Source organism: Papaver somniferum, chromosome 8 (genome assembly GCF_003573695.1).
Source record: "Papaver somniferum cultivar HN1 chromosome 8, ASM357369v1, whole genome shotgun sequence".
In the NCBI taxonomy this organism is placed as follows: domain Eukaryota; kingdom Viridiplantae; phylum Streptophyta; class Magnoliopsida; order Ranunculales; family Papaveraceae; genus Papaver; species Papaver somniferum.
In genome coordinates, this window is record NC_039365.1 from 42,780,008 (window position 1) to 42,786,733 (window position 6,726).

At 34.7% G+C, this 6,726-nt stretch overlaps 1 long non-coding RNA gene across 1 annotated transcript; it reads left to right on the top strand.

Annotated features, from left to right (window-relative positions):
- Positions 1-4,291: 4,291 nt before the first annotated feature.
- Positions 4,292-5,462, top strand: LOC113306830. The gene is made up of 3 exons (XR_003338856.1): positions 4,292-4,683; positions 4,837-4,905; positions 4,981-5,462. It is a non-coding gene; the product is annotated as an uncharacterized LOC113306830 (long non-coding RNA).
- The last annotated feature ends 1,264 nt before the right edge of the window (positions 5,463-6,726 follow it).

The following is a 6,726-nucleotide window of genomic DNA, read 5'->3' on the forward strand; positions in this document are numbered from 1 at the left end:
ACTTGAATGTAGTTGAGACCTAACCAATCTCACACTTGTCAAGGTACAATCGCGTTCCTTACGCTTCTAGAACCACGCCGGGTTCTGCGCACTTGATTCCCTTAGCTGATCTCACCCACAACTAAGAGTTGCTACGACCCAAAGTCGAAGACTTGATAGACCAATCTGTCTCACATATAAAAGTCTATTGAATAGATAAATCTGTCTCCACATATATACCTATGAGTTTTGTTCCGTCTTTTGATAAATCAAGGTGAACAGGAACCAATTGATATATCAGACTTATATTCTCGAAGAACAACCTAGAAATATAAATCACCTCACAATAATCATAATCGTATGGTAGCGAAACAAGATATCGTGGAATCACAAACGATGAGACGAAGATGTTTGTGACTACTTTTTATCTTGCTTGTTAGAGGTTAAATATCGAGAAAATCTTAGAGAAGATAGTACCCGATCACGATAGAAAACAGCAAGATCAGAACACGCAACTACAAAGAAAATAGTTGGGTCTAGCTTCACAATCCCAATGAAGTCTTCAAGTCGTTAACCTATAGGGTTTTGGAAAAACCTAAGGTTAAAGGAGAATCGACTCTAGTCGCAACTAGTATCACACATGAGGTGTGGGTATTAGGTTTCCCAGTTGCTAGATTTCTCCTTTATATAGGCTTCAAATCAGAGTTTGCAATCAATGTTACCTTGGTAACAAAGCATTCAATATTCACTGTTAGATGAAAACCTGATTAGACTCAAGCTAATATCTTTCAACCGTTAGATCGAACTTAGCTTGTTACACACAAATGAAAAGTGACTTCATTTAGATGTGAGTAATCGTACATAAATGTGTGCACCTTTGTTGGCTCAACAATAGTTAACCGAATATAGCCATATGAACACTTTCGTATCAACCTTATTCATCTTAACCACAACTAGTTCAAATGACTCAAATGAAACTAGTTCTAGAGTTGCTCAATTGTTTATATTATCATAGAGGTATACAAGACACAATTGAAGCAAAATCGATTTTGATTCACTCGAATCAATTTATGAACATTATACCCATGGTTTGCAAAAGATTGCATTCCTTATTATATAGATATAGATGTATTAGTTCATGAATAAACCAATTTTAGAACATAACCCACTCAAGTATGCAAACGGCCTAAGTGGTTGGACTAAGTTTGGGTTCGCCAGTACGTGAACGGGTACGCATACCAAAGTGGCCGGACTAAGTTTGGGTTCGCCAGTACGCGAACGGGTATGCATACCACCAAAATCGGTAAAGCCCCGGAACTTGAACATGACGCCAGTATGCGTACTTAGTTCTCGGACCTCTACTAAACCAATCAGTACGCATACAAGTATGCATACAATGGTTCCCGGACTTGGAATATCTTGCAACAGTTAGCATACAAGTACGCATATTGTGCCATATCCAATCATGGTTATTTGTTCGAAGTTCCCATTTCAATCATTAAAACATTCTCCGAAGACGACAATGGTTGTCTCACACAAACTATTAGCTTCAAAGCAATTTTCAAGTGATCAAATGATAACACACTCCGAGTCTACATCAAATGACTGTCTCACACAAATCATGTAAGATGTTACCAGGTGATTTTCACATGATCATCTTTTGACTTTCGTCAAGAATATAATATGAACTTAGTTAAAGCGAAAGCTTACCAACACATATTTCGAGAAATATGTAAGCGAGTTAAACTCAACTTGAAATATCAAATGTGTATAATTGAAGTCTATATAGCTATACGACTTTTGTCTCAAATAGGAGATAGAATAGATAAACTTTTGAGTGATAAATGAGTTCAAGTCTCCACATACCTTTTGTTGATGAAGTTCCACAAGATCCCCCTTAGTAGTTCTTTGTCTTTGATCTATGAACGCCGTGAAGTCTAAATCTCAACTACACTTTCTATCCTAATCCAATATTTAACTATAAGTAGACTAGAAATCAAGACTTATAGTTTTGACAACTAAACTTGATAACAAGCTTGAGATAGCAACGGTTGCGAGTTCGACCGAGAAATGCTCTAACAATCTCCCCCTTTGTCAATTTTAGAGACAAAACTATCAATACATACGGAATACAAAATAAATAAACTTTGTAGCTCTCAATCCAAATGCTTGATTTCCTTGGTTCTTCAACATTACTCGAAATCTTCGTCAATTCCAAGTACTCCAGTGATTCTGAATGTGTTCAACTCAGCATCATAGTTGTTGAAGATCCGTAGTTATAACAATGAGAAAATAGTAGCTCTCAATCATTGTTATACAGTGTCATAGTATTATTACACAACATCAAAGTCCAATTGTATCACAACTTTGACAACAATACTATGGTGATATGTATCCCTCCCCCTTAGTTACTACTTCATCTCACATGAAAACCACTCCCCCTTACATAATGATCCGTAAACCATATGTATTTGTAATGTGAACTACACATTAATTCTCCCTCTTTTTTATCAATATAAATTGGAAAAGGTACGAAAACTAGTGGGATACTAATGAAATTTCCATAGAGATACTTCATGACCAAAAGATAACATATCACCTTTGTTTCGATGATTTCACATAGTTGAAACTAGTGTATTCATCAAGGAGTTTATAAAGACACAAGGAAACTCCTACAATATTCCACAGCCGCACTCCCCACAAAGATTTGGCAATTAAGCACAAGTTCAATTAAGAACTCCCCCCCATAAAATGTCATTCCTGAAAGAACAACAAGAGCGACCTTACTTTCACAAGAAAAGAAGGTTTTCTTTGGACATTCACAAATCACATGAAACATGAATTTATATCCAATATACTCAATTAAATTAACCACAAGAGAACCCATGATTAATTTAATCGGAAATGCTCGACATAAGAGAACTTATGGAGCCACAAAGTACTTTCACATAGAAGTGGATCAGGGAAAGACCAATACTGCGGAATATTCAAAGATTCATTTTATTTTTCATCAATATTTGCATAGAGACATGTAGTATACTTAATCTTTGTAAACAAAAGTTCATCCTATCTTCCATCAATATTTGCATAATGACATAATAGGCTTAAATTTTGTTGTCAAAAGTCCATTCTATCTTTTATCAATATTTGTATAAAGACATATGATATACTTGACTTTTGAGTATATATGAGACAATCATAGTTCACGGACGCAAACACACATATCCCATAACAAGTTGCAATATATAAAACCATAAATATTAATACTGCAAAATCATCTTCCAAATAAAACATTACAAGATGAAAATTGTTGGAAATAACTATGTGTACTCACAATAATTTCTATTCCAAACCCTAGTTATCCTTCTTAAAACACAAGAATAAATTATCATAAGAATTTTCCTAGACATTAAGGCCTCTAAATAATTCTTTATCATCCCCAAAATCCTTATCGTCAACAGCCACAGGAATATAACGTTCATGAAGAAATGATTCAATTCCAACAAACCTTCTAGACTTATGCCGAACACGGGCCTTCTGAATTTCGAGATTCCTCAAAACAATAGCCTTTATTTGTTGAATATCCTTTCTTGTTTCCTTCAAATCTTCAAGAACCTCAGAAAACTTCTGTAGATTAGAAGGAACAGCTATTGGTTTCCTCATATTCCTCCTTTTTCTTTTCAAAGTTGAAGGTATAAGAGATATATATTTTTCCTTCATGATTGATGGCTTAACAATCATATTAACATCTTTTTCATCAGAAGACATAATGCTTGGATTCTCCATACCAGTATGAGATTGTGAGAGGAATTCACGAATCAGACTCAACAAGCTATCTTGTGATAAAAAAAGTTTTTCAGAGAAGAAAAAAAGAATGTAGGGTTACAGAACCTTTATACACTGAAAGGATTCACGTACGGACAACTCACAACCCCAAAGAAGGCAGAATTGTCGATTTTAACCCTTTTTTTATTGATCAAACAGAGTAAATCCTTTTCAATATCAATTAGATATGAAAAGATGGAAGAATTCCAAAACGATGAAAACAAGACTAAAAAAAGAAAAAAGAAAACAAGAAAACTTCTTGGGGGATTTTGTGTTTCCTCCTCAAAATAAATAGCTATTTTGCGTTTTTCCCTTTTATAATTGATAATAGGTAAACCCCCTCTCCGTCATAACTGCAGTGACTGACCATTTAATTATGTACGTGCAATATACGCGTTTATAATAATTATTAAATAATTGTCTTAAAAATTAGACAATGGTTGTAAAATTAGAAAACTAAGCTTACGGTCCTAAACAAGGGGTATGAACGAACGGCTATTAAACATCCTTGGTTTTGTGTTATTTCAGACGACTGCAGTTGTGCCCACCCTAAATCTCTCTCTCTCTCTCTCTCTCTCTCAAATCTTCCTTTTGGAGCAGAAGATGTATTTCTGCCATTAAAAGAACTCAATCTATAATCTGCCGAATGTATCAAATCATCGATTAGGATATATAATCTATGAAATTACCATTGTCTGTCCCGTCTTCCCCCCATTTTCCATCAATTTGAGTAATTCCAGATCCGGTGCCATTAGTAACATCTTTGGACGAACACCAATTTGATTTACATCACCTTTGGATCGAAGATTTTTTCTGAAAATGAAGTTTGGTGAAGGAAAAGATGAATTCCTTTTTTAAATCAAGTCTAGGTGTAAACTGGTTAGTACTAGGATGTTCAAATGTTACTTAAATAAAAATCTTATTGTATTGAACTATTAAATGTAATCTTAAATCTTTGGTTTTTGTTACTGAGTTTGTGACTCACCATTATTATTGATAGATCTTACCTTCCGTTCATTGTTGTTGTTGAAGGTGAAACAGAAAAGAAATAAATGCCGATAAAGAGAGGGGACGAAATTATCATAAATAAAACTCCAAAAGGTTCGATCTATCAAAAAATTTAATACTCATCGTTATTATTGGTGCACCAGGGTGCTGAAGTTTCATTTGTGGCAGGTCGACAAAGACGAAGAAGAAAGAGCTCTCTCTGTTTTTATTTACAATAAGTGTCTAGTTTTATTTGATGATAAGAGTTTTTTAAAAATAATTTTTTGTTTATGAGACAAGCATATATATTGCACGCTTACAGTTGACGACAGTTATGACAGAAAGAGGGTTTCACCTATTATGAATTTAAAAAGGGGCAAATGCAAAATAACTACTTATTTTGAGGGAGAAACTTAAAATCCCCCAAACTTCTTTTTCTCTTTTCCTAAATCCTGAAGTGTGCAAACCCTTGTCTCTTTTGAACCAGGCACATGAGACAAGATACACAACCAACACAATTAAGTTGTGATGGGGTGAACAATAATCTATCCACCATAACCTTCTTGAATAGAATTCTTAGAACCATGTTTCACAGACTATTTAGACCGTATTATTTTCTCTACTGGTCTAATTTTTCTTTGGAAATTAACTTCTTCGGGGAAGAGATGAGATTACATACCTCAGATGACTTCTGAACAAGTTTGAGCTTGTTTGTTAATCGATTTGCTCTTCGTTGAAGTTTGTTGACATATCTTATCTTATTTTATACTTGAAACATTTGGAGAGTTTATGACCCTTGAGAGTAGAAAAAGAACATTTTAATATGGAGGATGGTCAGACGTCATAGCTGTGCAAGCTGCTAGACAAACAGTAGAACCTGAAAAATTGGAAATAGAATTTCCAGTAGACAAAGAGAAATCCATTTGATCCTCCATGATGGTTGAAGTTTCTCCCGGAAGAATATCGAGATTGATGTACGTATTGCTACAGTTATCAAAATCAATATTTTCACAGAGGAGCGCAACACTTGATTTTTCGTCTTCATTAGAATCATAGTGATCATACATTTCATCAAGAGTTGCAGCAAGACCTTTGTTTCCAGTGTATTTTTACGATGTTAGAGCATTGCTCGGTTGAAACCACCAAGCGTTGGTATGTCAAGTTTGGTTGTCATATTTTAGTGAATCAAAACTCATGTTAAGAGTCGCTTGATTATGTACTAGAGTCAACTTCGTATGGATTAGCTTAAAAGTATTAGAATATGAGACATTACAAGTATTGTGAAGTCTTGAAGATGTGAAGAAGCAAGGAGCTACAACGACAACAATCATCCTTCCACTCGAGGTTAGTGATATTTGACTTCAATTGTTTCATTCCCTAACGTATCTTTCAAGTCGTGCATATTGAAAACAAAACAGCGAAACATATTTGAACTCTATATAGACATAGTATTAAGGAATACAATACGAGGTTTATTTCTTAACCATTAAACTTTGTAGATAAGACATCGCCATAATCATTTGAATGCTATTGTGGTTATGTATGGGTATGAGGTGACGATTTCATCCTAGGGAACAATGTTTTACATGTGTTTTAAGGAAGTAAGTTCATAAACTTGTTTGTGAACCGAAAAGGAAATTGCCAGGTGTTATTGGTTTTTTATTCATTGCATATCTTATGAACAACCAATATGTGCGATTGAGTATAACCGCTCATAACTTGTTTGTGTTCTTGGTAGAACTATTCACAAAGGACTGACTTATGTATTGGTATGACTTTTATTAGTGAAACTGATCTTAAGTAATCACCTGAGATGGTATGATCGGGTTTGTGATTTTATGTCTGACCAAATATGGGAAAGGGGAACCGATCCTAGTAAGAGGTGCAGTACATCATAAAGGGGAACCGATCCTTGTATGGGGTGCAGCAAGGTTT